Source organism: Dama dama, chromosome X (genome assembly GCF_033118175.1).
Source record: "Dama dama isolate Ldn47 chromosome X, ASM3311817v1, whole genome shotgun sequence".
In the NCBI taxonomy this organism is placed as follows: Eukaryota; Metazoa; Chordata; class Mammalia; order Artiodactyla; family Cervidae; genus Dama; species Dama dama.
In genome coordinates this window covers 157,591,203-157,601,930 of record NC_083714.1, presented here as the reverse complement: position 1 = coordinate 157,601,930, position 10,728 = coordinate 157,591,203, and the positions used below count along the sequence as shown (strand labels likewise).

The 10,728-nt window shown below is 42.6% G+C and overlaps 1 pseudogene; it reads left to right on the top strand.

Moving 5' to 3' along the window:
- Positions 1-7,475: 7,475 nt before the first annotated feature.
- Positions 7,476-10,728, top strand: part of LOC133052983 (histone-lysine N-methyltransferase PRDM9-like) — a 77,868-nt pseudogene continuing 74,615 nt past the window's right edge.

Below are 10,728 nucleotides of genomic sequence, written 5' to 3'. Positions count from 1 at the left end.
TGCTGTGAAAGTGCTGCACTCAATCTGTCAGCAAATTTGGAAAACTCAGCAGTGGCCACAGGACTTGAAAAGTCAGGTTTCATTCCAATCCTGAAGAAAGGCAATGCCAAAGAATACTCAAACTACTGCACAATTGCACTCATCTCATACACTAGCAAAATAATGCTCAAAATTCTCCAAGCCAGGCTTGAGCAATACGTGAACTGTGAACTTCCAGATCTTCAAGCTGGTTTTAGAAAAGGCAGAGAAACCAGAGATCAAATTGCCAACATCCACTGGATCATCGAAAAAGCAAGAGAGTTCCAGAAAAAATATCTATTTCTGCTTTATTGACTATGCCAAAGGCTTTGACTGTGTGGGTCACAATAAACTGTGGAAAATTCCCAAAAAGTGGGAATGCCAGACCACCTGACCTGCCTCTTGAGAAATATGTATGCAGGTCAAGAAGTAACAGTCAGAACCAGACATGGAACAACAGACTGGGTCCAAATCGGGAAAGGAGCATATCAAATCTATATATTGTCACCCTGCTTATCTAAATTCTATGCAGAGTACATCATGAGAAAAGATGTAGCACATGGATGAAGCACAAGCTAGATTCAAGATTGCTGGGAGAAATATCAGCAATGCAGATGGCACAACCCTTAAGGCAGAAAGTGAAGAAGACCTAAAGAGCCTCCTGATGAAAGTGAAAGATGAGAGTGAAAATGTTGGCTTAAAGCTCAACATTCAGAAAACTAAGATCATGGCATCTGGTCCCATCACTTCATGGCAAATAGATGGGGAAACAGTGGCTGACTTTATTTTGGGGGGCTCCAAAATCACTGCAGATGGTGACTGCAGCCATGAAATTAAAAGACACTTACTCCTTGGAAGAAAAGTTATTGCCAACCTAGACAGTATAGTAAAAATCAGAGATGTTACTTTGCTAACAAAGGTCTGTTTATTCAAGGCTATGGTTTTTCCAGTGGTCATGTATGGATGGGAGAGTTGGACTATAAAGAAAACTGAGGGCTGAAGAATGGGTGCTTTTGAACTGTGGTGTTGGAGAAGACTCGAGAGTCCTTTGGACTGCCAGGGGATCCAACCAGTCCATTCTAAATGAGATCAGACTTGAGAGTTCATTGAAAAGACTGATGTGGAAGCTCAAACTCCAGTGTTTTGGCCACCTGATGTGAAGAGCTGACTCATTTCAAAGGACCCTGATGCTGAGAAAGATTGAGGACAGGAGGAGAAGGGGACAACAGAGGATGAGATGGATGGATGGCATCACCGACTCAATGGACAGGAGTTTTGGTAAACTCTGGGAATTACTGAGAGACAGGGAGGCATGGCGTGCTACAGTCCATGGGGCTGCAATGAGTCAGACATGACTGAGTGACTGAATTGAACTGATAAGGGGAAAGAATATGAAGAAGAATAGGTATCTATATCTATATCAAGAATAGATATCTATATGTATACCAGACCAGCTGGAATGTAAGGGATGCTGATGGTGACTGGTTCTGACTCTCAAGACTTCAATCGACTGAAGCTTGGAGTCTCCCACAGCCCAAGACCCTTAATGAACATGCCTGGAAAGTTAAAGTGTTAGTCACTCACTCATGTCTGATTCTTTGCAACCCCATGGACCACCAGCCTCCTCTGTCCGTGGGATTCTCCAGGCGAGAATACTAGAGTGGACTGCCCCACCCTCCTATTGGAATCTTCCTCATTTAGGGGTTGAACCCGGGTCTTCTGCTATGCAGAGATTGTTGACCATCTGAGTCACCACAGAAGCCGGAACATGCCTGTACTCATAGATTAAAGTTTACCCAACTTTGTGGTTTACAAAGACCCTGCTCTGGAAAGCTCCATGGTGTTATCCATAGTTCTGCAAGTAATACAGTTTTCCTTCCCATGAGCCTTGTCTGAGTTATACATCCTGGCTCTACAACCACTAAGAGGTAAATTCACTTTTCTGGTAACATTTCTCCATCCAGACTCCCAACCACCACTTGACACTTATTCTACACCCAGTCACTTTGCTTCCAATACATGGAAATCACATTATTTTTCTGTGAGCAAAGCTACCTAAGGGCCAGAAACAGTGTCCCTATTTTATCTTGTGAAGCCAGTAGGTGTCAGGCAAACTCAGCTCAGTGGATCCACAGTCCTCCAGATCGATGCCTCAGCTTCCAGAAAACTCTTCCAAGGCTCTGAGGTTTTATTTATACCTCATTTTTGAAGGCTTTTCATACCTACGTTAAATATACAGATGGCTCATCAGTGCCACTTCTACTTTCAGGTTAAAAATTCTCCAAGTTTTTTCTAACATCCTTATTCCATGATTTGTGTTTAAATCTTTGACCATACTGGTGTTTATCTTGTGTCTCATGAGAATGTAGCTAATTACACCGTTTTCCCTTGAATAATGCAGTACTCACCACATAAGAGTTCTTGCCAAAACTGGATTTGAAAAGGTAGGGCACAGGGGGACCCAGGATACACTCCGGGAGCAAGGTTACAGTCTGGTGGAGCCGATATACGAGTTGAGAGCACTGGAAAGAAACATTCAGCCTGAGGACAACTCGCCCACTTGAGGATCCAGGCCTAAGAGGCCAGGCCTGAAAACAAAGAAACTAGCCAAGAGGCGCCTGCGCACTGGAGGATTGACAGACACGCCCACAGAGCAGCCAATCCCCGAGTGAAGGCCCGGGGCCTCCATGGCCATCCACACCCTCCGGGCGCCTATTGGCCAGACTGCCTCAGTCACAATGCCGATTGGTCGCTTGTGCCTGACAGGGTACAGGCAGGCTGCTGGCCCTTCACTTCACCTCAGAGCCGAAGGACTGTACGTCGCTGAACCTCTAGCGCTCCTGGGGACAGGGTTGGCAGCGCGGCAGGACAGCTGGGAGGCTGACAGGAACGCGTCCTGCGCAGCCATCATAAACCCTTAGCCTGATGGCTTCAAATTCCAGGGTGGGAGGCCCGAAATCCTGTCAACTTTGAGTAACCTGAGTCCTAATCTGAAGGGGGCTTGATCTCATCAGCTTCAGGGATTACAAGTCCCTTCACCCACAAAAACACCAAATCCCCTAGTGCTGCGACCCTCCAATACCTAGATTAACCCCAGTTCCCCACAGCCTGAGGCACCCTAAAAATACCACCCTCAGAGAGATCAAATTTCCTCAACCTCGCAGACCCTGAATCCCTCCACCTGTGAGCTCTTAAAACTGTTCCTCCTCAAGACCCTAACTGTCCTGCCTGTCGGAGATTTAAAGTCCCTTAAAAAGAAACCCCCGATTTCGTCAGCCTCACAGATGCCAAGTTTTCTCACCCTGCGCAGTCTACATCAGACAAAAGATCCCCAGTCCCCTCTGTCTGAGGACCCCAGTTACTTCAGCCCTTGGGACCCAGATCTCTTCAAGCCGAGCGACTTCTCCATTAGACGTAGAACCTACGTTATGCCCAGATTTTTCCGAGTGTCCAGGAGGAGATCCTCAAAACCCTTCTTGGAGAAACATTCCCTCTGCTGCACTGGAACAGAGCCCTGATTTCAGCCTGACCCCAGTCCAGCAGTTAGGGGTTTCCGGGTCTCATCAAAAATCCCTCCGTCTCCTACAGACACTTCCCTCCCAGTGCCTTCCCTCAGAGGGGCTGAATTGTAGGGGAACCAAAGAAACCAAATCTAGTTCACATTAGGCTGATCTGTCATATCTAGTCAGGATCCGTCCATCCCACCAGTACCCTCACCCCGAATTTCCCCTCACCTTCCTGCCCTGGACACTCCACCCAAGGAAGACAGACCAGGCACTGGACACTGGTCTGGGCTCTCTCAGCACCTTCTTCTTCCACAGGCACCTTGGCCTTGAGCACTCCAATGGCCTTGAAGACGAACAGGTCTCCAGAGGAGAGCACTGAGGGAGATGCCGGGAGAACAGAGTGGAAGCCCACGGTGAGAGGTGGAGGCGGCAAACCTGGGCTCTAAGCCAGCTCTATAGGAAGGACACGGTGCTGGTCCCTGAAGCACCACAGACTGCTTGCCTGGGCAGCTGAGTGAACTTCCCTGTGACTGTACACAGGATGGGAATGCCTGGTCCTGCCTGAGATGGTGGGGTGGAGTGGGACAAAACAGGACACTAGCTTCATCAACTGCTCTGTGTCCAGGGAGAGTTAGGAAAATGTTCAGTGTTTGTTCAGTTAAGCAGGACACAGTCGGGAAGGAAAGTCTTCATCCCTGTCTCACACAGACCATCCAGTAGCTTCAGGCTACTCCCTGCACAAAAGGTGGAGGAGAAGCCTCAGCTCTAAGGTCTGACTTAGATTAGTAAATCACTGACGAAATCTGTTATTTTCCTTAGGCCAAAGATGCTTTCAAAGACATCTCCGTATACTTCTCCAAGGAAGAATGGGAAGAGATGGGAAAATGGGAAATAATCCGATATAGGAATGTGAAAAGAAACTACGAAGTGCTGATTGCTATAGGTAACAGGAAGTGCTGGGTGCCTGTGAGCCTGGGAAACATGAAACAGGTCTTCACCCTCAGTGTTCACTTGGCCCGCTCTTAGGTGGCTCCATCTGCTCACAGTTCCCTTTGGTGTGGAGACTAACCTGGAGGAAATGTTTACAGTTTTGCACCAAAGGGAGGTTGACCCTGCAGTGCAGAGCTCACCTCTTGCCTTGTTCTAGACTCCCCCAGCCCATCCCACTGATTCCCTGACTTTGTGACACTTCCCATGGCTTCTGTGATTTGTTTCTCCTTCTTAGGACAAATGTTTTGCTTCTTTCCAGGGTTCAGAGCCACTCGACCGGATTTCATGCATCACCGCAGGCAGCACATCAAACCCCAGGTAGATGACACTGAGGATTCTGATGAAGAATGGACACCAAGGCAGCAAGGTGAGAGGCCGGGAGGATTTGGAGGTGTCTTCCTGAAACCAGCATGGGCTTAGGTCTCAACTACATCTCAGCCATTAGCAAGGAAAACATAATTTTCAGCGTTCTGAAGTGGTTGTGGCCAAATATTTACATAAGCCTGAATGAAGATGAATGTATAGGTTTTCCAGTGTAATTCTCAAAAGTTTTATGGTTAAAATTTATCATTCTTTTTAAAAAGAATTATTTTTGCTAAACATTCTTAGTGAAAGAGAGTTAAACAAACCTTAGAAATAAATTCACTAAACAGATTTAATACTCTCATTAGTTATTAAATTAAATCTCTTAGAAAAGGAAATGATTAACATATTATGTCAAGATACATTATTTCTGTATGTATATAAAACAAAACCCATGATCTCCTTACCTAAGGTTAAACTAATTCTTTATTTTGATTCTGGGAAAGGGTTGGAGAGAACTATTTATTCTCCATGATCTTTCCCACATTTCACTGACCAGAGATAGCATCAGGTAAATAAAATGAAGTACACTTATTATAAAATAGAAGTGAGCACTCACTTTCTCTTCAGCTGCTCAAAGAGTTTAGAAGAGTTAATCTGCCTAGACTGGAGAAAACAATTTAGATAGTTCTATGATTCTCCATCTATGGATTTCTGTTCTCCCAGATTTTTAAAAATTATTTATTTAGTTTTGGCTGCACTGGGTCTTCATTGCTGTCCATGGGCTTTCTCTGGTTCCTGTGAGTGTCTTCTTGTTGCAGAGCATGTACAGGCTCTATAGTTTGTGACATACAGGCTTAGCTGCCCCGCAGAATGTGGCATCTCCCTGGGCCAGCCATCAAACCTGTGTCCTCTGCATTGGCAGGCAGATGCTCATCCACTGTGCACCAGGGAAGTCCCTCTGTTCCGTGAGGTTATTAAAACTAGTGAAAGGGACATGAAAAGCAAACATTTGGTTGTCTGCAAAGGTTTTGACATAAGGAGAGATTCTTCATAGGGAATACATACACCTCGGTTTACCATATACCTACACATCTTGATTTACCTTTTTAACAATTTCTGACTGTATGGCACATTGTTGCTAACTATGTGCACGTTAGTGTTAGTGACCATAGTGCTAATCACTCAGTCATGTCTGACTCTGCGTACTCATAGACTGTAGCCCACCAGGCTCCTCTGTCCGTGGGATTCTCTAGGCAAGAATCCTGGAGTGGGTTGCCATCTCCTGCTCCAGGTGATCTTCCCAACCCAGGGATTGGGCCTGCATCTGTTGCATCTCCTGCATTGGAGGTGGATTTTTTTACCACTGAGCCACCGGGGATATATATACACATTGATGTACAACAAATCTGTAGAAATGTTACATCTTGCATAACTGAAGTCCTAACCCACTGAGTAACAATTCTCCAACCGTTCCTCCTCACAGCCCTTGGCAACCACGATTATATTTTCTGTTTCTATGGATTTGATTAATTTAGATACCTCATCGAAGTGGAATCAGGCAATATTTGTCTTTTTTGATTGGTTCATTTCACTTAGTATATTATCATCAAGGGCCATCCATGATGTAGCAATTGACAGAATTCATTTTTAAGGCTTCAAAACATTCCATTGTGTGCATGTGGATATAATAGCCCTAACATATATCTTATATATGATCTTTATCTTTTATCCACCAATGATCATTTAGATTGCTTACACATCTTGCCAATTGGGAATAATGCGGAAATGACCATACATGTGCCCACTATTTATTCAATAAAGGAAATACACCCTTGAGTGGGATTGCTAGATCATACAGCAGTTCTAATTTTCTGTGAAAACTCCATACTGTTTTCTAGAAAGCTTGCAACATTTTATATTGCCAACAATAGTGTATAAGTGTTCCAATTTCTCCATATCCTTACCACGCTTGCTATTGTCTTCTTAGACATATTGCCCATCACAGAAGGTTTCAATTTGTATTTCCCTATTGGTTAGTAATATTGAGTATCTTTTCATATGTTTGTTGGCCATTTGTGTATTTTCTCTGGAGAAATGTCTATTCAATTCCTTCTCTCACTGTTAGTCAGCTCAGACTGCCATAACAAAACAGACTGCATTCCTTACACCACAGAAATTTGTTTTCTTACAAGGCTGGAGCATGGAAAGTTGATATCAAGGTGCCATCATGGTCAATCAGGTTTTCTTCTGGGCTTATAGGTACCCTTCATACTGGTGTATGCTTAGTAACCACTTATCAGATGCATATTTTACAAATATTTTCTACCATCCTGTAGGCGTCCTTTTCAACTCTGTTCAGTGTCCTTTGCTGCACAGAGGTTTTAAGATTAATCTCATTCGTCTATTTGTACTTTGTTACTAATACTTGTGCACTTGGTTCCATATCTGAGAAATCATTGCTGATTCAATGTCCTGAAGCTTCACCCTTGTTGTCTTCTAAGAGTCTTATCAAGTCTTGCATTTAGGTCTTTAATCCATTCTGAATTGATTTTTCTTCAAGATGTAAGAGGTTCATTATTTTGCATATGGTTATTTTGTTTCCCCAGCACCATTCATTACAGGGATTAAACTTTCCCCATTATCTTGACACCCGAGATGAAGATCATTAGACCAGGTACCCAAGAGTTTATTTCTGGCTGTCTATTCTGTTCCATTGATTGACATATCTGTCTTTACACCAGTCAGCTTCCTCAGTGGCTCAGCAGGTGAAGAATCTGCCTTCAGTGCAGGAGACACAGGAGATGCGGGTTCACTCCATGGGTTAAGAAGATCCCCTGGAGAAGGAAATGGCAACCCTGTCCAGTGTTGTTGCCTGAGAAATCCCCTGGACAGAGGAGCCTGTTGAGCTACTGTCCAAAAGGTCACAAAAAGTCAAGAAGACTGAGCGACTAAGGATACATTTTTTTGCCAAATCTACACTCTTTTGGTTCCTGTACCTTTGTAGTATATTCGGAAATCAGAGGCCTCCAGCTTTGCTGTTCTTTCTAAGATTGCTTTGCCTTTTTGGGGTGCTCTGAGATTCCGTGTTAACTGTTGGATGGATTTTCTATATCTGAAAAAAATTCCATTGGGATTTTAATAGGAATTGCATTGAATCTTTAAATTGCTTTGCGTAGTATGAACAGCTTAATAATATTAAGCCTCCAAATCCATAAACATGAGACATCTGTCTATTTATTTATGTCAGATTCCTTTCAGCATTATTTTGTAGTTTTCAACATATAAGTCTTTCATCTCCTTGAGTTTATTCTTATTTACTTCATTCTTTTAAATGCTATTATAAATAAGATTATTTGTCCAGTGTCTAAGACTCCACACTCCCAGTGCAGAGAAGTTGTGTTCAGTCCCTAGTCAGGGAACTAGAATCCACATGCCACAACAAAGGCCTGGCACAAACAAATAAATAAAAATAAATATATATTTTTTAAATTTAGCTCTTGAATATAGCTTTTAAAAAATAAATAGGATTGTTTTCTTACTTTCCTTTCTGTAATGGTCATTCTTCATGCACGGAAAGATATTTGAATGTTGATTTTGTACCGTGCAACTTTCTGTGCAGGATTTTTGTGTGTGTGGATTTAAAGATATTTCTGCACATAAAACCATGCCCCTGTGAACAGACATAATTTTACTTCTTTCTTTCCAAATGGAAGCCTTTTGTTTCCATTTCTAACCTAAAGCCCTGGCTAGGAGTTCTAATATTATGGTGAACAGAATTGTTGATAATGGGCATCCTTGGCTTTTTTTCTTGATCATAGAAGTTTTTAGCTTTTCACTGATGACTAGGATGTTAGAGGTAGACTTTCAATATATGACCTTTATTATATTGTAGTAACTTCCTCATATTTCTACATTGATGAGTGCTTTTGCCATGAAAGACTAGTAAATTTATTAGATACTTTATGAACATCAGATGAGGCACAGATGAAGTTTCATATTTTTTTTTAATTTTAAGAAAATTATGTAATGCTCCCAGTGGAGCCATGGGAGGTGATGATACAGAAATAATCTTCCATTCCTCCTTTGGTAATCATTGTCTTTGTCACTCTCTGGCTTAGAATTATGTGTCCTTAATTAGAATACGCAGAGTTTGGAAACATTTCCCAACCAAAACACTGATTCTCATCACTTTTCAGGTAAACCTTCTTCGATGGTCTTCAGAGTAGAGCACAGTAAACACCAGAAGGTGAGTATTTCCCAAATCCTGTTGCCAAAATATCCTCCTCATGGATCCAGTCACAGGTGAGAATAGGAGGAAACACAGAGATCCTGGAGACGGCTGCCTTCCTGCCCTGGATCTTTAGCACACTGCCTGATATCATCACCATCTTTACAGTTAGTAAGAAAAACAGCAGTAGCAGGAGGTTCTGTTGTTACATTATTTTCATTATTTTCATAATATTTCAGACTTCAAGCGTTTTATGTGAATAAACTTACTTAAACCTTAAATCAATCCTACAGTACCTATAAGTAGGTATATAGCTATCACCATTATAGATCCCAAAAATGAGGTAAAAAACGTTTGATTATATGCCTGAGATCACAGTATCACTGGTAGTGCAATCTAAACCAATGCACGTTCTCTAAACCACTTACAAACTGATTAAAACTTCCATAGTTCTATGAAGCTGATTCATACATCTTTATATCATTCATCTGAGAGATGTTTTCAACCTCAGTTCTTTTGTGCTGTGCTAGGGAGGGATATGCTAAGACATCTGACTAAGGGATGCTTAAGGACATGCTGGGCAGTTTGTAGAGTGGATGGTCCAAGGTGAAGAAGGAGACAGGATCCCTACCTCAGAGCCTCCCACTCCAATAAGAGGAAGCAACTTGCAACCCTGAGAAGCCTCAGGTTTATGACTGAAAAGCAACAAATAAGAAAATAACAGAAGGACTTCACATAGATTACCCACTTTTGAGTAGAAACTCATCATCTGGACATCATTTCAAATGCTCATTCCTGTAGGAGCGAGGAACAGCTCCTCCTCGGAGCTCTAATAGGCAACTCTCCTGTTTGGAATCATTTGTTTAGCCTGCCCCTGTGTTGTGAGCTTTGGGAGGCTAGCCCACACCCATTCATTCTCAGAAGTCCAGGCCCAGCTCAAAGCCCTTGAGGGCCCCCTGAATGTTTTGTGAATGAGTGACTCCACACTTAAGCATTCATCTAGGAGTAGAAAGGTCAAAGGATGCTGAAGATAGTATCTGTGAGGTAGACTTCAAATATAGATGCAGTTTAGGGTATAAATTGATACCAGGGATGTACGCTCACGTTCTTACTGTATTAAGTAGTTCACACAACAATTTGTTGTAAGTTATTAAATTTCATGTCTACTATAATATTAAGAATTAGCCTGTATACCAATGAATGGATCAGCAAACTGAGTAGAACTAGCTCATGATACAGTCTTGTTCAAGGAGAACTGATGAGACCAGCTACTTTAATTCCAAACATTGTCTCTAGGCCATGGCAACCTGCAACTTTCATCTCATTTTCTTTATTGTCTAAAAGTGTTTCTGCCGGTCGTCTTTTCTCTTCTTAATCTCACTGATTTCTCACGTTATTTTCCAGATGTGTTTTGTCCCCTCTGTAATTTTCCATACTTCCTTGTCCATCAAAGTGCCAGTAATTAATACAACCCCCACAGATCTCTCTACGAGCACTTACCCTCTTCTTTCCCTGACCTCCAGCTATTCTCCCTGCCTTGCTCTCATTTTTATGCAGAAAATTGAAGGGGAATAACATTAAGATGTGAATTCTAGTTTTGATTCACTATCCACCTAGGTCCTTTTGTTACATTCCAGTGTTCAGCCGCACCTCCCGCCCCCAAATCAGTTATTTCCAAGA